The sequence below is a fragment of the Mustela nivalis genome (genome assembly GCF_964662115.1).
Source record: "Mustela nivalis genome assembly, chromosome: 10".
Lineage (NCBI taxonomy): Eukaryota > Metazoa > Chordata > Mammalia > Carnivora > Mustelidae > Mustela > Mustela nivalis.
Genome location: NC_139029.1, coordinates 5934999 through 5959119, shown reverse-complemented (window position 1 = coordinate 5959119; position 24121 = coordinate 5934999). Strand labels below are relative to the sequence as shown.

Sequence of the window (24121 nt, the reverse complement as noted above, 5' to 3'; positions counted from 1 at the left end):
CCTGGAGGTATTTCCACATGCATTTAGAGAGAAAGGCCATGGGGGATACAAAAGGCGATCGTCTTCATAAAATAATGTTGTCCCTAAAGATACGTGCATAGATATCACCGGGCAGGCAGGGAGGTAAGGAGGTCTTCGGGGTGCATTAACCTTCAATAAGGGTTATGTTAAAGTAAGAACAGTGAGATGATAACAGATGTTGGAAAGGATGAGGAGGCTTGGAAGCCCTGTGCTGTCTCAGGGGGAACGTGATCGTGATGAAGCCGTCGTAGAAAACAGCAGGGCGTTTCCTCCAGAAAACTAAAAATAGATTTACCGGGAGACCCAGCCACTCCACTTCTGGTGATGTACCCAAAAGAGATGACAGCAGGTATTACCCGTGTTAACGGCAGCCTCATTCGCAGAGCCAAAAAGTAGAAGCAACTAGAGCGTCCCTTGATGGATGGACGGGTGAGCGAGACGTGGGACACCCACCCAGCGGGGCACTATTCAGCCTTAAACAGGAAGGAAACCCCGTGACATGCCATAGCATGTAGGGCCCTTGAAGACATGATGCTAAGTGAAAAAAACAGTCATAAAAAGACGAGGACTTCAGGATTCCACTTACCCAAGGTTTCTTTCACGAGGAGTCGGATTCTTAGGGACAGAAAGGAGAGTGGCATGGCGGGGGGTAGATAACCGAGTACACTTACCATGATGAAAAATATGTAATTTTTAAAAAATGACTTTTTAAAATGCTGTTCTGTTTGAAAAAAAAAAAAAAAGTGTCAACAGGCACGAAGGAGGCTGGGAGGGGGGACTGTGGCCACTGGCCACCGGGGCTTAGGACAGCGGGTTCTCACCTACCCCCTGCCCAAAGGACAAACTTCCAACCTAAGCACAGGTCTTCCAGAAGAATCTGGTGGTACACTGGAAAGCAGCAGAGGCCCGTGGCTGGACACGGCCAGAGCGAGGGACCTCACAGGGACCTCCCGGGGTCCCTCTGGACTGCGCTCTTCTCCCTCCTTCTCTCTGAGCTTCCCGCGGGCTGATCCCAGTCAGAAGCCAGACGGAAAGGGAACCCTGTGAGGTGCTCCACGGGTGCCCCCAGGGCCGGGGGCAGCACGGGGCACGGCAGGGAGTGATCTGGAAGGGTGTGGGAGCCCCGACATAAGCCCAGAACTGTTTCTCTAAAGCAAAGTACAATACAGTAGAATATAGGGAAAAAGAGAAAAAGAGTGTATTACATGTAATATGTTGTCGTTATGTACTGTAACACATCACATGGCCCACACACGCACGGTCCCGTAAGCACAGCGGGTCTGGATGGACCCTCCCCAAGGAAATGACTCCATCTGATGCTCTATGGAGGGGACTGGGGTGTCTGTGGAACAGGAGTCGATGGGGGGAGACTTTTCACAATTGAATTATCCCTTTGGAATTCTGCACCCTACAAACGGTTCAAAATGTTACAATTTTTGTTCATATGAAAAATCAGAAATAGGGGCAGCTGGGTGGCTCCGTCGGTTAAGCATCGGACTCTTGGTTTCAGCTCAGGTCACGATCTCGTGGGCCGTGAGATTGAACCCGGCGTCGAGCTCCACGCTCGGCGGGAGCCTGCTTGGAGCGTCTCTCCCTCTGTCCCCCAACCCCGCCATACTCGCTCTTTCTCTCTCTCTCTCAAATAAATAAATAAATCTTTTTTAAAAAAATGAGAAATAAAATTGAATTTTTAAAAGAAAAAGAAATCGGAATGGTGGCTGCCTGAGTCTGGTGTGTGTGTGTGTGTGTGTGTGTGTGAGAGAGAGAGAGAGAAACACTGTTGTTTAATGAGGACAGAGTTTCAGTTTTATAAGATGAAGTGTTCTAAAGACGGATGTTGGCAGTGGACATAAAACCCCATAAATGTGTGCAACACTACCGAACCGTACATTTAAAAATGGTTAAGATGCGCTCCGTACTCGCAGGGTGTGTCCCCCAGAAATGCACATGTTGAAATCCTAACCCCCAATGTGAACCTATGAGGAGATCAGGCCTTTGGGAGGTGCTGAGGTCAAGAGGGCAGAACCCCGATGAATGGGGTTAATGCTCTTCCAAGAAGAAAGCCTGGAGAGATGATCTCTCTCTCCACCAGGTGAGTACACAGTAAGACAGCTGCATGCCGGCCAGGAAGAGGGTCTCGCCGCACACCACACCTGCCAGCACCCTGACCTTGGACGTCCAGCCTCTGGAACCATGAGACATGTTCACTGGTTAAGCTCGCCGTGTGCCATACTGTCTTACAGCAAGCCGAGACGACTAACACAGATGGTAAAGCTTATTACGCGGATTTCACTGCAATTCAAGAAAAAGAAGTTTGGAAAGACAAGCTCTGAGTTGCCATCAGTTTGGGGTGGGGACGAGAGGGACAAAAGGGAAGCGGGTCATAGGCAGACGCGAAATAATGCTCCCAGCGTGTCTGCCTGAAGATGCGAATGTGTGAGTCGCATCAGCCCGGCACGGTTGGGGTCAGAGGGCTCGTGCGGGGACCTCGGGATCGGGTGGTGCATGCTTCTTTGTATTTACACATCACGCATCACTCAGAGTCCCCACGATGCGTGCACACTGTAAGCAGGCACAGTAAAGGTATTTTCGTGGTGGAAAAAAGTTACATACAGAAAAGCACGAGGGTTGAGAGCACCGAACCCTGTATTTTTCCTGTGCAGAATTGACGACTACAAGCCATGCCGATTCAGATCGAGTCGTGTCTCCTGGGAGCGCCTGGTGAAAAAAGCCCCAGCACCGTGCACAGGTCATCTCCTTCACACGCCACGTGTGGCGTTCACCATGATATCCTCACCCTAAAGCCGACCATGATATCCTCACCCTAAAGCCGTCGGTGGCTCCATCCTCCCTCTAGGATCAAGTCCAGACTTCTGAGCTGGGCACCCCAGGCTGCTCCTACACGCATCTCAGCACCCTTTGTCATGGAAAGGCTCACTCTACCCCTTTGCTCGCTCCAACCAGCTCCTCCCGGCCCCGATGCCCTCCATTCGGCTCACACAACTGCCAATGTCAGGTCACCCTACTCACCGACCTGGGAGGCTGTCACTACAGAGCCAGGTGGCCCTCTGGAAGCTCCTGCAAGTTCCACATCACCTTGAATGACAACTAACTAACCAACTAACTAATCCGCCAACCCACCAACTGTAAGGTGCTGTCCCGTTCCTCTCCATGAACTTGTTAGTCTGGGAAGAAACCCTGGTGTATGCCCCACCCTAACTCAGACACATAACAATTGTTCCACAACCTTCGGTGAGAAAGGACACCCTGCCTACACAGAACGGTGCTGTGAGACCCACGCAGACCGTCTGGTTTCTCTCTCTTGGCACAGACATGACCACCTGCCCGCCGGCCACTCCAAACCAGCTGTGTGTCACTCAGTGCAACTTTCCTCCCTAGACTCTGGAAAGCAGTCCGAGAGAAGGCTCCAAAAGCTTCATACCACCAAAGCTTCGAGAAGAAAATGTCTGTAGCATGACACCACCCACAGAACATTGCCCACAACCCTCTCGTCCACACCCAAGCTCACTGTCATTCCAGCTGATTGTCCAAGGTCTCCCAGACTCCAGCACCGCCTTCTCGGTCGGCTGTGAGGTTCACCTTCCAGAAGATTCTCCATCCCACGGTTCCGTGCCCTCCTCATACATGCCGCCCACTACCCTGCATCAGCACTCCTGAACATTCCATCACCCCCTGCCTACAAGTTCATTCCCCTCCTGCCCTCGCATGAAGTCCTCTGCCCGGGGCGCACGCCCTCCATCCACTCCAGATTTCACCTCTGTCCCCCGCTTCTGCCGTGTCTCCCCATCCAGGAACCGCTCAACAGGTGGCCACCAACCATGATGCAGCACAGAACCACCGTAGTACTTTCTCATGCCTTCGGGACTCTTTAAGCTTCCTGCCTGGGCTGCCTCCCTCATTGCCCTGCGTCCCCCGGGGAGTCTCTATAATCGGTCAGAGCGTCAGCCCAACTTTCTACCACGATCAGCGATCCCAGAAAACACAGGGTCCACGCTTACTAGCTTAACTAAGACACAGCAGTGATTCTCAACTGGGGTGATTTTACACACCACCACCCCCCCCCCCCCCGCCAAGGGTACGTTAGGCCACACCTGCAGACATTTTCAGTGGCTGTGACCTAGGGTAGAAGGTGTCTACCTTCTAGTGGTGTGTACCCTAAATTTCATCCAGAGCAAGGACAGCCCCTACATCAAAAAAAGATCCTGCTGGTAATGTCACCAGTGCCCCAACTGCAAAGCCAGACGGGAACAGATGCAGTGCACTCCTGGACAAAACTGTCTTTGTGTCGCCATGGACAGAAGGCCAACCTAGGACACCAGCATCTGGGACTCTATCAGGGCAGGGAGGGGGGCACCCCAACTCCGTGGCTCTCCTGAGCCAGGAGGGAAGTGACCGAGCAGAAACTCCATCCCAACACTGTCCCTAGCCCTCTGTGTCACTCTAAGCGAGACATTTCAACCAAATTTCGACTGCCATGGGCCTTACGTTTCTGTTTCTTTGTGATTCTACCATGACCAGGGGCCCCACCTCCTCCCGCTGCCATGATTATCTGGTTTGAGAGGACCAGAACAAGAAAGTGCTGGAGTTGGGGGTGCTCTGCTATGTCGGGGAAAGGGGACATTGACCTGCCCCAGCTTAGCAAACTCTCTGTAGGGTCCACACCACCCCCCCAAGCCCATGCGTGCATCTGGCTGAAGATGCACTCATCTGTGACGGCAAGGTCAGGGGCTTGCTTTTTGGTGGGTGACAGCAGCTGGCTCTCAGCTGTGCTGGGCCCCATCCTCTTAATCCAGACCAGGGCTTGGCCAACGATGCCCCATGGGCCAGTCTGGACCACTGTCAGTTTTTGTCCATAAAGTTTTATCGGTACACAGCCATGCCCTTCTGTGGCCATACCATCTCCTGGCTGCTTTCCTGCTTGCTAGAAAGATCCTATGGTCCACAAAATCCAGAGATCCCATGGTCCACAAAATCCCTGAATATTTACTCTCCGGCTCTTAGAGTTCAATGACCCTTGGTCTAGACCTTAGGAAATGGTGTCTACCCTGGAAAAAATGGGCCAAACCTCTCCCCTCAAATTCCTCCAAGAGCCCGTCCCACCAGGCCCAGAGCCCCACATCCACGTGCCCAGGATGCGACATGATGCCGGGGCCCAGGGTGGGGCCAGGATGCTGCTCTCCGCTGCGCCCCGCCTGCCCTCACCTTCCTTCCCCGGACCTCGGGGGTGTCTCCTGCCTTCACGAACCACAGCCCCGCACGTAGCACTACGTACCAGCCTTTTTTGGTCATGCACGGGATTAGCGAACTTTTCATTACGTATCCCCCGAAAGATACATTGTGCGTACATGATTCTCACCTGTTTTTGTATCGAGAGATGACGTACATTATGAAACACACATCAAAAAAATACAAATCAAACAGGAAGAGGTTAAAAAAAAAAAAAATCAAACTACGAATTTCTTCCCCCACCCAGGCAGACCATCTCAGGAGAGTGCCCGGGAGGCCTCGGGGTCCCAGCATCAGGCGGCACCAGCAGGGGCTCGGGCCTCGAGGCCGGGCGGGGGGCTAGGCTTCTTCCCAGTTGGATCACAGGGCAATCATGCCGCTGTCGACCCAGCCCTGAGCACCTGACCCAGGGGAGCCCTGGGTTGGGAGAGGCTGGGGTCTCCGAACCCAGAAGCCTCCTGGCTGCAGGCAGGAAGCAAAGGATTAGGGACCGCCCCCCCCCCGCCCCCACCCCCACCCCAGAGAAGGCGCCAGTTCCTCCTTCAACGGCAAACTCTGTGGCACATCCAGGGGGATTTTTGTGTTTTGACTCAGAGGCAATAAGTCTTTCAAATTAAGCCAACGCAGACCGAACTGCAGTAATGAGGAAAGCCCCTTGGACACAGCCAGCTCGGGGTTTGCGCCCCGGCCAGGCCGGGAAGGAAGATGGCGGGGCACGGGGGCGGGGCGCGACGTGTGGCTCCCTTCTGGGAGGTGTTTCCTCTGGCCCAGCAGCCTTGAGGCGTTCTCAGGCCTAACCCCTAGTTCCCACACTGGGCCTCCAGCAGTCCCCGCTGTAGTCCTCCCAGGCCAGGCCACCCACCAGGGAAACACTGGGCCATAGGCAGTGACCCCAGGGGAGCTGCTCAAGGGGCACTTTGGGGTCCTGACCAGATGCCACCCACTGACCTTCTGTAGACACTTTAGGGGGCTCCAGGGGGTCCCACAGGGTCATCTGGTGGCCCCTTGGTGCAAGCTCAGACAAGTGACCTGAACAACCCTGGGGGAGTGCTAGGACCAAACCCAGGCCTTCCCCAACAGGCCCGCGGGGTGACACCTCACTCCCCAAGAAATCTCAGGATACCAACGGCCCCACCGACCAAAGGCAGGGAAGGACAAACTCGGCCCCGCAGAGAACATTCTGTGTGACCTCTCTCCAATGCCAGGGGCTAGCCCAGCCACACCCCTGGGGACACACAGAATGCACTCTGACCTCAGGGACTCCGGACCCCTTGTAGCATCTTCTCTCTCCCAGGAGGAGTGGGGCAGACGCAGGGACACAAACACATCTTCCCTCGAGGTTTCTGAAGCAAAAACATTCAGCCGCAGGGAGCTTAGTGCCAGTCCAGGAAGCAGGGCTGCCCAAGGGAAAAGGGGGCCCGGCCTCACTGGACCACAGGCTGCTTTTCGAGAAACACACCAGCTCAACCGCCACAAACATCAGCCTGTGGCGAAGAGGGACATGGAGGCCACGGCTCCCCAGTGCGGAAAGGGCCGTGAGGATGAGGGATGCCGGGCTTCAAGTCTGCCACCCGAGTGGGTCTAGACGGCCTCCGAGGGACAGGAGCATGAGAGCCAGCACGAGGGCCCACCTCCAAGGAGGCGGGGGCAGGATGGGCCTCCCCTGCCCCCGGCCGTGCGCGGCGTCTGCCCCGGAGGTGCTGACCGCTCGTGTCCTCTCAGGTGGTCACCAGCCCGGCCCGGGCCCTGCACGGGACCCCTTCATGCACTCCTCTCCCTGTGCCGCTTCCCTGCTTGGAACCATCTGGAGGCGCCCATGAAACAGGTCATCGTAGCTAAGTTCGCTGAGCAGCCACGATGTACCAGGCACGGGGCCACCTCAGAAACAATGGTCAAACTCTCACGTGCCCTGGTTCTGACTACCTCTCTAGCCTCCTCCCCAATCCTTCCCTGCCACCAGCCTTGCCCACCAGACACAAATAACCACCCGCTGAAAACAGGCACGGGGTCCCTAACAAGTTGGGGTGGGGGTCTTCGTGTTCCGGTGATGCAGCTTGATTCTGTCAAGGAGGGCTGCCCCTCCCCACCCCCTGCCCTGGGCCGGGGTAGGTCCTGCTCTACCCTAGGCTCTAGGGGTGGGCACCCGGGCTCAGGCGACTGTATCAGGACATCACCCACCCCTGTGACCGTGAGACCACTCAGAACCAGTCCTGGGACCTTGGCTTAAACACCTTCTGAGAACAAGGGCAAAAACAAAGAAGGCAGGTGCTTAAAGACCAAGAGGCACTAGCTGATGCTGAGGTTTGAGCCCCTGGATCCAGCCATGCCTGAAACCGCTTGACTTTCTAGCGGCTTCATCCAGTTCAGCAAACCAGCTTCTTTTTGCTTAAGGCTATTTGTACTGGGTTGTCTGTCCTTTGCAATTGGGAAAGTCCAAATGGACTCACAAAACAAGCTTTTTGAAGACTACTTTTTTGCTCATACTGTTTCTTCCACCCAAGCATCCTGGGGTTACCAGACTTCTTTTCATGGAGACTTTGAACAGACATGTTCCCTCTGGAAAGCCTTCTGGCCTCCTCCCCATGTCACATAGATGCCCCCACTCTGTGCCTCTCAGCACCTGTGTATTGTTTACATTCATTAACTGGTCTCTCGAACACGGGCTGAGCACCCGAGCCCTGCCCCTTGGTCGGCTCACTCCAGTGAGAGACACCGTGGCTGGTTTTCTTTCCTGGCTCCCCTTCCTTGAAGCAGGCACCAGGCTGCTCTAATACCCAGCCCAGAGCTTGGCACACAGCGGGCACCAAATAAATGTTTGCCGAAGGTGGAAGGAAAACCCTGCCTCAGAGCAGTGCACCTTATCCATCGACATGGTATATACAAGTGACAAGGCAGAAATCCAAGCCTGTCCAGGAGCAAACCCTACCAGGCCTACCTTCCATGCATCCAGACCACAGCCATCTTCCCCACCTCACTGGCCCCTCCTGGGCCTCAACACCAGTCTCCTCTGCCCAGACTCTCCAGTGGTTCCACTCACTGAAGAGTAGGTGTCTCCGAGTGGCCCGCAGGCCCCCACAGCCCAGCCCCGTGCACCCCCTCTCCCTTCTCCCCTTCCACACTCTGTCCTGCCTCCCTGGACTTCTGGCTGTTCCCAGCACATGCTAATAAGCCCCTACCTCTGGGTCTTTGCATGTCCCACACCCTCTGCATGGTACCAGGTGCACTGGCCCTGGATACCCGGATGGCTAGCCCCTCACTTCCACCAGACGTCTGCTCAAAGGTCACCTCATCACAGAGGCCTTTCCCAGCTAGTACTTTACATGGCAAACATTCTCTGCCCCCAGCCCGCCCATCCCTGGACCCCACTCAGCTCTTCCCCACAGCACTTTCTGATGACATTCTTGGTTATCTGCTTAAGATCTGCTCCCCACTGAGAACATCTGCTTCATAAAGGCAGGTGTCTTGTTTACCTCTATGTTCCAAGGGCCTGGAACAGTCCCGGTACACAGTAGGTGGTCAATGAATACTTGTAGAATGAGTGAGTAGCTCCTTCCATTCCACAGTGCCACCGTCCACACTGCCAAGCTCCAGGGAAATGCTACCTGCATGGACCGCTTCTGGAAGGTAGAGTCAGGCACCCCCCTCTATGTCCCCTATCTGCTCTAGAAACTTCCCCCAATGGATCTGCAGACTTTCTGCCTCCACTTGCCTTCCCGCCCCCTCATTCCTTGAGAACCCGGTCTCCAAACACGGCAAGAGCTCACCCCTAAACAGCCCAAACCATCCCTGGTGGGCAGGGCAGACGAGCCCAGACAGCAGGAGACAGTCTTGGCCCCTTTCCTCTCTGCCTGTGCCGTCTGCCCTTTGGTGGAAAACCCCGAGTCAGCAGTGGGAGCAGAAGCAGGGCTCCGTCAGCTGCCACACACTGAGCCCTGGGGTCCTAACTTCAAGGGTGCACACAAGCCCCCCATTCAGGGGCAGCAGCTGGGCTTCCAGATGGGACTCCCGCAGCCCCCCGCTGCCCGCCTGGCACGGACCCGCTCACAGGGCACCTCCCACGCCAGCCTTGTCCCTACCACCCGCCCCCACTCGGGTTTCCAAGAAAGAATGTGTCTGGTCTGGATCCGACAGTGCTGGCCCCGTGACACGGAGAACAGACTGATTGTCCCAAATGCGACCGTCTGGCCAGTGTCGGCTCCGAGAGGTCAGGGATCACAGGAGTTATCATCACAGCGGGCGGCGGCTCCCAGGCGGCACACCCGCTCCCGGGGAGAGGCTGGGTGCTGGGAGGCGCCGGCTACCCCCTCCTCCCCGCCGGCAGCCACACACAAAGTTCCCTTTATGGGAACACGGCGGGCTGGGCACTGGCAGCTTCAGCCACAGGGGAACCAGGTTTAGGTTTTCTCCGAGGGCACAACTAGGCCTCTGTCTTGACGCTGCTGCATCCCCAGCCGTCTGGCCTCCCTGTCGGGGACACAGTGTCCGGACCCAAGCCCTTCCAAGCAGACCCTTCCGAGGCTGGGCCCAGAGACACCACAGAGGACGTCAAGGGACATGCCAACAGCACCGGACGCAACCCACGTTCCCCACCAAGACCTCGCTGAGGACCTACTATGCGGCGAGCTCGGGGTGGCGGTGGAGCCCGCCCCAGAGGAGGGCGGCAGGTGTGACCATGGTGCATCGGGAGGCAATGCGCTGACGTGAGGAAACGTGTGGCCCCACTGTGTGCCGGCGCAGAGCCCGCAGTGGGTCCACATGGTGAAAAGATGCCAGTGCTTGCCCGCCCGAGCCCGTGCCAGCTGCATCTGACTCATCGACTCGCAGCTTGCTAAGAGAAGCACGAACGCAGTGGTCCTCCCCTGGGATTTGGTCCCCTATTTTGGCGCGCATCAAAGATACGCCCTAAAAAGCGTAGGAAGAAGAAAGAGAAAAAGCCGCCAGGAACCGTGACTGAATGCAGTAACCAGGGTGCCCCGAGCAGGGGTTCTGGAGCTGGATTTCAGGTGCCTTCCCCATGGCTGGTGTGCATCGAGCCTGCACGTGACCCCCTGCCCCTTGGGGTCTGTACCCTGGTTCTCCTTCCTACAGAAAAAGATCCCCCCGAACTTTCCACTGGCTACAGGGAGGAAGGAAGGGAAAAGGCACGTAGCCCGTGGCTCTGAGGCCCCAAGCGGCAGGGCCCTCCCACCTGTGAGCATCACAGCGGACCCTGACGACTCACCCCCTCTCCGGACACCCAGCAGGAGCGTCAGTGACGAGGAGATGGCCTGGTTCCCTGGAAGCCGAGGAGCCCTAGGGATCTGCAAAAGCCACTTCCCCAGTGGGGCTCCAGGCGCCCAAAGACACAGGGGCAGTCAACTGTGAGAAGAAAACGGCTCCTGAGGGGAGGTAGGCCTCACGTTCTCCATCCTCCGCTGCGTGCACTTCTGGACACCAAGACTAAAAGTTAAGCCCGAGTTCAGCCCTCCGTGGCAGACAGAGCTCCAGGCCCAGGTGAGGCGGCAATGCAGCCCAGCACGGCCCTCTGGGCATCAGGACATGAGGAGCGGGGACCTTTGGGGTCAGCCTTGGCACCCAGGCTACACGGGAACGTCTCCCAAGACTCACCATGACCTCCACCTGCAGGCCCCGAGGGACGGGCTCCCCCAGCCAGCCGGCGAGAGACAGAAAAACCCCAGGGGTTTTTCGGAAGGAAGGTCCACTGCTGAGCGCCAGGCAGAGGGGCCGGAGGGCCAGAGAGGGGCCCGGTGGGGCCGCCCATCCGCCTCGGCTCCAGCCCAGCAGGAACTGGCCTGTTCTATCTAGACAGTCCGAGCCACCAGCCCAGCCGGGGCGCTTCGTGGAGAGGAAAAGTCTGATGCTCAGAGGGTCAGGACTGTGGATTTCCCCTTCCCAGCGTGGCCGAGGGGAGGAGGGGCCGCAGAATGCAGAGGTCCAGGGAGGCCAGAGCAGAGGTGGGGCGGGGCGGAGCGCCTTGCCCCCAGACATTTGCAGCCCCTCCACAGACAGCATCAAAGAGGGACAGCCAGACACAGTCACCACGGGGAAGGTCACATGTGGGTCAGTGCCAGCAGCACGGGAAGGGAGTGACCTCTTTCCAAGGCCCATTCAGGAACCTCCCTGCAAGCCCAGACGTCTGACGCAGCCGGACGACAAAGGAAAGGGGGGTGGAGGTGTCTGGTGGTCCAATATGGCACTCCCCCCCATCCCAGGGGCCCCCACAGCTGCACCTCCACCCCTGCTGACTGTCGGAGTGGCCAGAGTGGGGCTGATCAGCTCAACAACTTGCCACCTTGCTCTGGTTCTTCTGGCCTTCTGGAATATTCTGCCAATTTTCAGCCTTCGTAGAACCAGAGGTGGTCCTGGCCTCCCCAGAATGTTGGCCCAGGAGCCCGTACACACACATCTCCCCAAGAATTACACCATCTCTCGTAGCTTTGAGGAACACTCGTCACTCTGGGCCTTATTCACAGACACCTGCTCTCAATCAACCATTAGTCAGGTCACCCTATGAACAGGGGAACAACCAACACTAATCCCCCCAAAACCAGTGAACATCAGAGATGGGTTCAATTCCCAGCTCTGACCCTTCCCCAGCGAAGACCTGAGATGTTCGGGTCCTCTGTTTCCCCATCTGCAAAATGAGAACCGTATCTGTGTCCACAGGGGTGGCTTCAGGGTTAGGCGAGGCTGGCGCACATGCATCCCGGTGCCGGCTTTGTACTAAGTGCTCCTGAAAAGGAAGGCACAGAGACAGATCCAAGGCAAAGAAGGAGCTCCGGCCCCAGGGACTAAGCCCTGGGGATCTGAGTCATTACTAAAGGATGGGAGCTCAGGGGAGCAGGTGCTGGAAGCCCCTGCCCATTGCTAGTCCCAGGTGCCCGTTACCCAGGATGGCCTCTGCCTTTCTGCACAACAGACACGTCGCGGCTGCTCCCCGATTGGGTTAGAGGCTGCAGATCCCAGCTGCAAACAAGCCCAGTGAGCCTGGACCTTGCTGCTGATGCTCACGGCCCCTACCCCACTCTGCCCATGACCTGCCACCCGGGTTACCCCACCCCGCAGCTGAACGAACGTCCCCCATGAACTTGACCATGCCTCTGGCCAGTCCAATGCCCCCATTCTGCCTCTCATGACTCAGAATGACTCACGGTTCACATCGCTGAAATCAGGCTGGTCCTGGCATCCATGACACGGTCCGGTGACCCTCGGCAGCTTATTTAAAAAAAAAAAATGGTGACCCTTTCTCTCCGTGGGTCTCAGAGGCGATCATGTACAGCACTGAGCTGCCGTGTCTGCCTCCCTCGCCACTGCCTACGCGGCCCCGGCGGAACTCTCACCCACATCTGGCTGAATAGTAAGTGTTCGGAGCTGCCCAGACACCTCCCCGGCAGGTACCAAGGTCAGGGCCTGCATACAAAGGTCACACAGGGTCTGCTCTCCCCCCAAGAACTCTCTCTGAGGCTTGGAGGCCACCCCGTGCCATCCCGGATACTTGGAATTCCACCGCACACATGCTTTCTTTGTAAAGAGCTCTGGCTTCCCGCTCCCTGTTCCACTAACCCAGAAACTTGACACTCAAAGCATCGGGCTAAGTCCTAGGAATGCAAATGCTTCAGGCGCAGCGCCTGGGATGCCTCCGCAGACTGAACTAGAAAGGTTTAAGGGCTTTTGTCACGTGTGGGGGGGGTGGGGTTGGAGGAGAAGGTTTGAGGGGGGACAGGACTATCTCCAACACCTATAAGCACACTGATGGCTTTTTCAGCCAAAGTGTGTCCCTTGTCCAGTCTAGGGAGTGGGTCAGAGACTCGGGGAGTCCGAGATATGTATGGAGCAGAGGCAAAGATGCTTGTTTAAAAAGGGGGAGAGGTTTTTCCACTGGCGTCTTGGGGGTGACCCCTCCCAGTCACACCAACCTTTCATGAAGCAGAACATCCCATAATTCCACCCCACCTCAACAGCCACAGGAGCAGGTATGGCCTCAAAACCTCCAGTGACATAATTGAAAACCCTCCTCCCCCCACCAAGGAAATAAAGAGACCCAGAGCCCTCCACCAGGGCACCTTCAAAAGGAAAGTCATGATCAGCAGGAGTGAGGTTCATTCGGCAAATTCCCACCGAGCCTCACAGTGTCCCAGCCACAGTGTTAGGACCACGGGGTCTGTCCTGGCGGGTGTTTCAGCAACTCCCACACATCTCTGAAGACCCCATGGTGCCTCCTGTCTTCCTCACAAGACCCACGCACAGGCACTGAGCAGGGAGACCGGCCCCAGCTCCTATCACCAGGTGAACCATTTCTCCTGCTCTACTGCCTGAAACACAGAGCAGAAGGGGGCTGGGTACAGGCTTCCTCTGAGTATCAAGGAATAAATCAGGAACCCTGAGCAAGTCCACTGTGGGTACAAGATGCCCCATCAATGGAGTGCTCTGGGATAATAAGATACAAAGGGGTTTCCTGGCTCTCTAGAACCTTCCAAGACCTGCTAAACAGGAAACAGGCACACCACATCTGAGAGGGGCTTAAAGCCCAGCAGGGGGAAGGAGGAAGGGAGGAGGTGTTGCAGGTAGACCCACAACATAGAGATGCCCCAGACACAATGAAGGTTAATTATCACCCTCAGGTCTGTTTTGTTTCTGCTCTGACCCCCTGCCTAAAACAATGGCTGGCACATAGCGGGTGCTCAGTAAATATTTGCAGAAGGGAGTTTCTGCTATGAAAATTTCAGAGGGAGGCAAAGAGAAACCAAAGTGGGGGGGGGGGGGTAGGATGCGCCCAGAAAGAGCGAGAAAGAGACACCAGCCGGATATCTGGGATCCCTGGCAGGGGGCTCTGGCCCTGTCCTGAGCAGTATCTGCGTGCCACAACAGAAGTCACTTGACCCAGTGGGAACTGAGAGCACAGATTCCCCTTCACCTTTTGGAAAAGGAGAGTACCCTGCCTCTGACCCCAGGAGCAGGCAGGCAGGTGGCCAGCCCAGAGCCAGACCTAGCCCGGGGCCTCCCAGGAAGTCTAGGGCTGGAGGCTTGGGGACAGGCTTCCCACCCAAGGCCAACAGTTCAAGCAGCCGCAGGACCAGTGGGTATGGACTTTGGAGCGCTCTTCAAATGGGCTAACCTGTCTCTAACCACCAGGCTGGACATATTTTGAAGTCCCCCTCTCTATGAGAGGGGGCCCTATCCACGCCCCACCCCCCAAACCACGCCAGCCACACCTGGGTCTGGAAGGATCTCACGCCTCAAAGCCACATAAAACTCATCACCCCCTGCCACCCCAATCCAATTCCCCCCTGCCCTGTCGCCCCACGCCCCATGAGGCCTGGAGGCCAGGCAACCTCACCCAGCCTCTAACCCAAGATGGTCCCACCTCCTCCTCAACTCCCAGGGAGGGGGCACAGCCAGAGGGCCCCGGGGACTGTCTTTGTCCCTCCTGCTGGCCTCTCCTTCTGTCTTTGCACTTCAAGGCTCCAGATAGGGGGTAGCGTGTGAGGTGAAGCCCTGATCTGGGTGGGGGCCGGGGGGGCATGTTCCACGGGCACCGTGAACGACATGAGGCCGGGCCTCTGCCCACCTCCTCTCTGGCCGGCCCGCTGGGTCCACACAGAGCTGCAGCCCGCATGCTCTTCCTGCGCTCCCCACACCACCCCCTCCCCCGGGGCTCCCACCTCTCCAGTCCCTACCTACTCCTCAGGGCTTGCTACAGGACAACCCTCCCCAGATTGCGTTCCTGGGTTCCCTCCTGTTAGCTTTCCCTGCACCGGTCACACGGTGTTGTAATTACAGCTCAAGTGACGTCCCCACCACGGACGGCAAACCCTCCGGGACAGGTGCCTGCCTCGTGCGGCTGCATCCCCAGCCCGCACCGAATGGGTGAGCCGCCGGACAGCTGCACGGGCCGGGGACCGACTGTCTGAATGAAGCAGGCAACTGGCCACGGCCCACACGACCCTCGTGGAGTCCCTGTGATGATTCCACAAGGTGAGCTCTCACGGGAGTGGAACGTGCGACTCAAAAAGGCTGACTGGTCTGGGATCCAGGCCAGAAGCCAGAGTCCAATCCTCGTGGTCTCTCCAGGACGCGGGGACCCTGAGAGCGGCAGCCGGAAGGGCCGTGCTCAGGAACAAAGGAACATAGCAGGACCACTCTGTGGGCCGCAGGTGTGGGATGCTGGCCTCCTTCCCGCCCCCGTCCCCCCTGTAGACTGGTGCTGTCTATGCCTCGGGCCAGGCAGCTGGGGAGGGACCGGAGCGGGGGTGGCAGAGCCATGGCTCTGCAGGGCAGCCGTGGCCCCGGTGCTCTTACCCGCCTTCACCCCCACCCGCCCGTGGCCCCGGCCCACAGCCCCTCCCCGGCCAGGCCGCAGGAAACACCACCCCTCCCTCCCCACACCGCAGCTTCCCAGAACACACGCCACGTCTCCCCAACCTGCCCGGAAAGGGAGTGAGCGCACCGGCTTCCTGTGGTCCCCACCTGGCTGTCAGGGACCGAGCCTGGCCACCGCGCTTCCCCTGGCTCCTGGGGGACGCCCAGTCACCCCATCTCACCCAGCCCGGGCTCGCCAGGGCAGGCCCAGGGTACTGGGCAGTTCCAGAACAGCACGGGCTTAAAAACCCAACACAGGCAAGGACACGGAGGCAGGACTCCCCTTTCGGTCTTGGCCCATGTCCGTGTGTCTGTCTGTATGCCCCGCTGGGCAAACCAGGGCAGAGCCCCGCACACAGAGGCTTTTGGCCAACATGTGGGGTGAAGGGAGCGCGGATGAAGAATGAGATACACCCATTCAAGAAGCCTCTGGAAGTGCAGCTCTGCGGCAGGCAGCCCCTCTACCCCTCACCCCTCACCCTAGGAAGGCCATGAGTGTTGATTCTAGCTTCCACCCTGAATCCCAGACACATTACTTGGCCTCTGGGAGCCTCAGTTTCCACATCTATAAAAACAGATAAAACTACAAAAATAGGTTCCCAGATAAACTAAAAATCCCAGAGTCCTTGATTTTGAGGATATTTATTAAGCACTTACGCCACACTGGGTACCCTCTGTGCTCCTAGCGGAGTGGCATATGGACAGCCTCTTCCACCAGTGACAGATCTTTCCCCTCCTTCTCTCCAGTTCTTACACATCCTAAGGTTCAGCGTCAACATCACTTCCTCCAGGAAGCCCTCCTAGATTTGCCTGCTAAGAGTAAACTCTGAATCCCAACTAAGTCCTCCAGAACTCCTCTCACCGCTCATTGCCTTTATGACCCTCTGCCTAGGATAATATTGTTGGAGAGTTAACTGTCGATTTGCCCTCTTCCCTTCCAGAGAGCACACTAGGCAAGTTCTCAAAGGCCAGGACTAAAGATTATAAATTCCAAGACACGTTCCCTCAGAGCAGGAAGGCACATGGGAGGGAAGGCCCCGTGCCACCTCAGGCCTTGAATCCCAGTTATGGGAAGGACAGCACCTAAGTTCACCCAAGTCAACGTCCCCATCCATGGGGTACTCTTACATCCCCATTTCACAGATGGGAAACTGAGGCCCAGATCACAGGGGCAGGTACCAGAGCAGGACTCCAGCCACCTCCACCTGATTCCTGAGCCAGGCTCCTGACTGCTCCAGCTCCCACAGCCAGACTATACACAGCTTCCCAAGGTGGTTTCCTCCGGAGGAGAGACCCATGCCCCAGAGACCTCACACAGGGCTGCGTTGGTGCCCTGGGCCTGTGGAATGCATATGGGCTCCCAGATGCCCCAACAATCCCTGATCTCTTGGTGAAAAGCGACTGCCCTGAACCCCCAGGCATCCCCTTCACCAATCAGCCCCTTTGCAGTAACCTCCATCTCCAGCAGCTAAAGGGGTCACGCCCAGGATTCTGCCCAAGGTTGACACAAACGCATGGCCGGTGCCCACGCCAAATCAGCAAGCTGATATTATCTGGTCAAGCCTCTGCGGGAAGACACACCCACGCCCGCCCACAGCACCCCTCCTTTGTCCCCTGGGGACCGCCTCTAACGTGCCCGGGCACAGCATGCTCCCCAACTCACCTGAAGCTGGGGGCAGGCCAGCTGGGGAGCGTCTCCTTCCAGGCCAGTTCCCCCTGGGGGGTGCCGCGAGCCCCACAGTGGGCGAGGCCGGCTGTCCCACCTGGCACCACGGCCCCCCACCTCCCCTGCCTGCAGGGCCGAGTGGGGAAGAGCACAGGGCCGCGGCACCTCCCTGACCGCCCGCACCTGGTCCCCCGCTTATACATGACTAAGCAATTTCTCCCTCGGAGTCCGCCTGCCAAGTGGCCCTGCGGGCGGTGGAACCGCACCGGGCCGCCCCGGGGCCACACGCACTAAACCCATAATTGGCGAGTCCTCTTCTTGGGAAAGAAAACCCCCTCCATGTTTTGTTTTGTTTTGTTTTCCCCTTAAATGAAACAAATCCACCCACGTAGTTACTGGAAATTGAAGCATGTGAAACTGAACCGTTTGCAAAAGGAATTAGTCAGCAAGCTTGTGAGCAGCGCAGTGGGTCCTGCAGTAGGTGGGGCCGCTGGGGCTCTCGAGGTTCCCATCCAGAGTTGGGGGGGGGCGGAGCGGGCAAGGTCCCTCACGCTGCAGGGGATGCCCCGGCCAGGGCTGAACGTGAGGGCGGGTCTGCTCGCACCAGGTCAAAAGGGTGAAACGCACTCCTTGCTCTGTGCCCGAACCCCACTTTGGGAAACTTCGGCGATGAGAAGCCCTGGCTCAGGCGTCAGCTCCCACCCCATCCAGTCAGTTGAACCCCTGCGGGTCTCAGTTTCCTCATCTGTGCAGTGGGGGCAACAGAACCTACCAGGAGCTCTGCCGGATCACAGAGACCATCTAGGTGAGGTGCTTCGGGTCATGCCGCCGACAGGCAGCAAGGCGGGGACTCTGCAGTAGGTAGGTGTCTTTTGCTGCGAGCTACGGTGGCGGAAGGACTGTTGCAGGGCTCGGTCTCTCTGGGTCCTGTCCTGCTTGCTGCAGGGCAATTGGCTGACTTGGTTTCCAGCCCTGCTGCCTTACCCAGGAGGCGGCCCTGGGGAGGTAGAGAGGGGCCAGGCCAGGCACCCACAAGTCCAGTCCCAGATTCCTGAACCCTGAAGCTCCGTGACCCACTGGCCTCCGTGGCCTTGTCCTCCTCACCTGCACAGGGAAGGCTCAGACATTGTATGCTGTGTCGTTTCTTTAAAAAACAAAAAACCCTCTACGTTTTCTGCCTACATTAAAAAACAAAAAACGCCTGGATTCCTGGCTTCTCTTAGGGGGACAAAGAAATGGACACTTCAGTGCATTGGACCCCACTGTCCTGGGTAGGAAAGGCCACTCCTGGACAGAGGACAGACGTACTCTGCTTTGCCACAGTCCTCCCCCCTCCCTATAGCCTTCCACCTGACTCGGGTGTTGATGCTTCGTTTCTGCCTCTTTCCCGGCCCCTGGGGGCATCTGAGTTTGTGACCCAGTTAAAAACCCTAATTTTATGTAGGAGCACGACCTCAGCCACTTGTCAGTAGAAATATCCACAGGAAGTGTCCCTCGGGAAGGTAATTAAAGTCTGATGCTGCAGGCTGATTTTTCTTGGAGAAAAACAAGGTGATGTAAGAAGACCACTGCTCCAGCCTGGCCAAGGGGAGCTCGGGGATGAGATAGTAATGTTCTGAAATTCTTCTTTTTTTTTTTTTTCTTTTTTAAAATTGTATTTTTTATTTGACAGAGAGAGAGAGATCACAACCAAGCAGAGAGGCAGAGGAAGCAGGCTCCCTGCTGAGCAGAGAGCCTGATGCGGGGCTTGATCCCAGGACCCTGGGATCATGACCTGAGCCGAAGGCAGAGGCTTAACCCACTGAGCCACTCAGGCGCCCCTGTTCTGAAATTCTTTATGGGATTTAATAGACAATGAGCAGAACCAAGTGTTGGGGGTCCTGCCCTCACTTCCCTAATTTCTTCCCTCTCCTTTTGCTTATGAACCAAAAGAGGGCATCGCTCTGCATCTCCTCCCCGCTATAGGCATGCAGAAGGTGGGGGTGGGGGTCAAGGTGCTGGGGTGCGGGCCCCCTAGGAGGGCTGCTTGCAGAACCTGAAGCCTCCGCCCAGCCCCCCCCCCCCCCCCCGCTCCCCTAGCTGGCCAGCTTGTTTTGTTTATTGGAGGGGCCAGGGGAGGTAGGATTGCATGGACACAGCCGGATCTAGTCACAGCCCAGCAGAGATGTTGAAATGTCAAGAGAACATTTGAGGGCATTTTCAAGTTGTCTTGGTCACTCCTGACGGGGAAAACACAAGATTCAGGATCTCAGTACCTGCTAAGGGTTGGCCAGCAAGACACAGAGGGGACAGGCCAAGGGGAATGCGTTCTCACCTGGTCTGTGCTCTGGCACCTCTTCCCCCTGGGGACCCCTCCTGTGCCCTCCCCTTTGTCTGGCTAAGGCTTCTCTCCTCCAGAAAGCTCTCATCCCCTGGAGCGCTCCAGGCACACCCGTATCACATAATGTAACACCGTGTGGTGACCCAATGGCTCCTGCCTTTTGACCCCCTCCTATCCCAGATCAGGGGCTTCTACACACTCAGAGGCCTCGTGGGGGCGTGATTCAAGAGCACAGACAGGGGCTGCACCCAGCCTGACTTCTTGGCCGTGTGATCCCAGGCAAGGTATTTGACTTTTGGGTCAGTTTTCCCATCTGTAAAATGGGCATAACCAACTCCATTCACAGGGCTCTTGGGAACAGTACATAACTTGTACGGGAAGTGCCGAGCATGATTCCTGGCACATAGCGACAACTCAGTGTAACAGTGAGCAAACGGGTCTAAACCCAGGAGGAAAAGGTGGTCAGTGTGTACAGTCCACTGGGAAACACACACACAGCTTGGGTCCGGCTTTGGACAATCGGCACACACTACTGCCAGTCACCCCTCCCCTTGATAACCTCTACACAGACCCAAACCCTTCCCCGGGCAGCCTTCAACAGGTGCTTTCTGGAACTGTGCCCATCAGGGAGATGACAGGGGCGAGCTTGAGGAGGTCCTTGAGGAGAGCAGCCCGTGCGCCACTGACCCAAGAAACTTCAGGACGACACTGTCTCTACCGGTACAGGCGCTCGCAAGAGCCGCAACTGCAACCCCCACCCCCCACCTCCCACCTCCCGGCTCCCACCTGCAGATCGCGCTAGGGTAGGGAGAAGTCATGAACTCGGGGCTGGCGCTGCTGGCCACCCCACTGCACAGTCACTAGCAATCATGGGAGTGGACATTTACAATGGGTAAGCAGCATGGCGTGTGAATTGGATCTCAGTACGAATCCTGGATTAGCTCCTGCTGTATACACTCTGAGCCCCGAAGAGACAGCATCCCACTATAATAGCCAGCAAAGTCGGGTTCCACCTGCTTTGTCTTTTTAAAAATTCAGGCAAAACAAGGACATGAAGGCAAAAACTTGGCCATCGCAAGGGCCCCCGTATCTCAGTGATTGCTTATTCTCTGGCTTAAGGAGCGAAAACCAACTCCATTTTTCTACTTTGCCCGAACACAGCTCTTTTATCTGGTTCCCCATGGAGGCTCCAAGCCCATTTCCAGAAGGAAAACAGAGGTCACATCCCTAACATCCAAAACATGGCAGATCAAGCCACAGCTCACACCCAACACCCAGTCAGTCAAGGCAGAACCATTCTGCCTGGCCCCGACATTGACCTTAATCTACTCCTGCCAGTTTAGCAAAATGTTTTGGGGGAAGGGCAGAGGCAGGAGGAGGAGACAGAAGACCACCCCCTAGTCTGCTTCTAGGACAGTGGCCCCCAAACATATATTCAGCAGTTTAATTTCCTCCAAGAGTTAAGTGTTGCACAGAACCCTACTCCCCACCAAAAAAAAAAAAAAAAAAAGGATCAGAGTCAGACTGCTCTGGTTCAAGTGACCCATCTTCCCACTGGGGGCTGGAAGCCTAAGACTCTGCACAGAACCAGGGCCAGGTGATGTGGCATCCGAGTCCCGTCTGGCCGTTTCTGGGGCTTCACGTTTATTCCCTGAGCAGCGTCTTTCCAGACAGATGGGTGTCTCGTGCACAGTGCAGAGACACAGGGACTGTGGTAACGTCGCACTTGGTCATGGACACGTGGGGCTCATGAGACCCCCTTGCATGTGTTCCAAATCTTCCATTTAAAAAAATGCACAGAAACACAGACAGCAGAAAGCAGGGGCGGTGAGAACACCTGACGGAGGGAGGCAGCCCGTCTCCGTTCAGGACTCGGCTCAGACACGGTCCCCTGGGCCGGTGCTGTCTGGACCTCTCCCTCGGCGTAGGCACCGCGACAGCCTGGACAGCTCAGCCATTCAGCGAATGCTGGCTGAATGATGAGGGAATTTAAAGCAAACAAACAAACACCTTTATCCTGAGCTGTCTAGACACCCCCAAGTGTGACACAGTGGTGAGGAAGACAGGCTTGCTGGAACCCTGGGGGGTGGGTAGGTATGGGGTGGGGGGAGGGGGGATAAAACAGACAAAATACAAAACAGCTCAAATTTGGCCCAATAGATAGAACTGGAAGGGGCGGGGGGGGGACATCAGTATCTTTTCGAACACCACGTTTCTCCAGAGATGATGAAAGTTGGTTCAAAGAGACCCTGACATTTATAGATGATTTACGCATCATGAAACACATTCCACACTGCTGTTGCCCCTTAAGATGGTTCTTTCAAGCTTCATAAATGCAAGGTGACCTTTCTCATTAGAGCTTCTTGAAATTGGAGCTTCTCAAAATCTCCAAGCTGCAAAGACCCTCGGACAAGTAAAAACCCTCACAGGTCTCCCCCTACCCCCAACTCCAGAGTAATTAAGCAAAGGTCTTCTGATTCCCAGATCTTCCGGATCTATCCAGGGGCTCGTCCCCCAGAAGTCCATGTAGGTGACCCCAAGAACGTGGCACAGGGCCCCTCATCCTGCCCCCAAAACAGCCATCCTCCGAATCCCGTGTTTTATGTCCAGGATCGCATGAGGCTCCCTGGGATCAACCTAGCCCACAGATCCCACCAATGTGGCCCGTGTGGCCTTCCAAGGGCGGGAAATCAGCCCCGGCGGGTGCAGGAGAGCCTCCCCATGCTCTCATCCCAGGAGAGGTTGAGGTCACGGGTGCAGCACCACCCCAGCCAAAAACCCCAGCCTTGGTCAGACCTGCAGCCAAATGACCGATGGTTAATGATCTGCTGGGAGAGCCCCCCAGAGCGTCCAGGAAAAGGACCAGGGGCTTGATTTGGACTAAGAGGACCTGGCCAGAGTGTTCCATGAAGGAGGCAGAGGCAGGTGGAGACACACGTTCCTAGTTTATCAGTGCCTCCTCGCTTTTGGGGTGCCTGGGGCCGGGAAGGGACACAAGGACACCTCCTATCCACACTTAGGCCTGGCATTCAAGGCCTCCCTGCTCCCCAGCAGCCTTCCCATGATCCTCCTCCTCCTTGGGGTCACTCTACCTCCCCGCCCCCAACATGAGACCCCGCCCCCCAGCTTAGCATGGAGGCTCTCTGGCCTGCCCAGCACACCTGACAGTGAGCTAGTGTTTCCTGCCCACACCTGTCATCTCCACCTGCTGCAACACGGACGCTCGAGGCCTCAGGCAGCTTCGCACGCCTCCAGCGTCAGGCCTGGTGCTAAGAAGGGCTAAATGAGCCCGGTGTGTGGAATCAGGCCAGCCTTCCATCAGCCACGCGGCCGTGTCCCCTCTTGCGACTCGGGAAAGGTCTCTGAGGCTCACTTCCCTCATCTGGAAAGGGGGGGGGGTCGACCCTCCTTTTTTGAAACCCATCGACAACAGCACGCACAGTGCCTCACACCCAGCAGGCGTCCCATCACGGTCCACGCTATTTCCGACTCGGAGCATACAGGAGTAGAGACAGCCTCACGGAAACAGTAGCCAGAGAATGGGCTAGAAACGGCGGAGGGGCAAGTTGTCAAGGGCTCCAACAACGAAAGAGCCAACATGCCCTGAAGTGTGACAGGTCGGGTCTTCTCCCGTGCTAGGGGGCAACCCAGCAGTGCTGCCTCTACAAACGGTCCCCCACCCCATCCATGATGATGGCACTGTGACTCTGCAGGGACCCCCGAGGCAGGACCCATGGCTGGGGTGCCGCTGACCCTGGCAAGGGTGGACACAGAGCAAGAAGCTCCATGAGTTATTGACCCCCAGCCCCAGAGCCGGTCCTGGGGGGACACGGGGGACATATGGGGACACATGGGGCCTTGCTGCTCTAGGTAGGGGGGTGGTGGCACCAAGCGGACCTGAGACGAGGTCATGCCACGTCTGAGGCCATGTCACGGGTTTGGGAATGAGAATTTTCCCTAAGAGCAGCATTGCTGTTGATGGGCTTCAAGACAGGCGTGGACCTCATCAGGTGTTTTTGAAAGATCACTGGAAAAAAAAGTTTAAAACAATGAAAAAGTCAGCAGGACAGCGGCTGGGTCTTGGGCGGGGATGGATGCAGAGAGGGAAGCAGGTGTTTACATGGCTCTAGGCGAGCGTTTCAGACCAGCCGTCTGAATGGAGCTGTCCCCACCTCCCAGTGGCCCCCAAGCGAGCCAGGAAGGGAAACCCAGCTTCTATTCAGGAAACACTGCAATCTTCCACGCCAAACGTAATTAGCCAGAAGCCAGACACAAAAGGTCCCAGAGTGGATGGTTCCATTTATAGGAAATGTCCGGAATAGGCAAATCCATGGAGACGGACGGCAGACCGGTGGCTGCCAGAGGCTGGGGGAGGGGCAGGCGCAGTGACCGCTAGCGGGCCCCAGGTTTCCGTCTGAGGGACGATCATGCTGGGAAGCAGGCAGAGGCGGCCGCATAGATTGTGAATGTTCTAGACACAACGGAACCACTCACTTCAGAATGGACTG

General features: G+C 56.9%; 1 protein-coding gene across 4 annotated transcripts in view; it reads right to left on the bottom strand.

The window, feature by feature from the left end:
* SPSB1 (splA/ryanodine receptor domain and SOCS box containing 1) overlaps positions 1-24121 on the bottom strand; it is a 66307-nt gene that overhangs the window by 34575 nt on the left and 7611 nt on the right. Inside the window, exon 1 of one of the 4 annotated variants that reach the window (XM_082685357.1) lies at positions 17291-17629. The exons of 2 other annotated variants lie outside the window; for them this stretch is intronic. The gene's annotated coding sequence lies outside the window, so the exon portion shown is untranslated. Of the gene's footprint in view, positions 1-12419; positions 12566-17290; positions 17630-24121 lie in introns of those variants that run through there. One more of the 4 variants, XM_082685358.1, reaches the window with a different exon arrangement.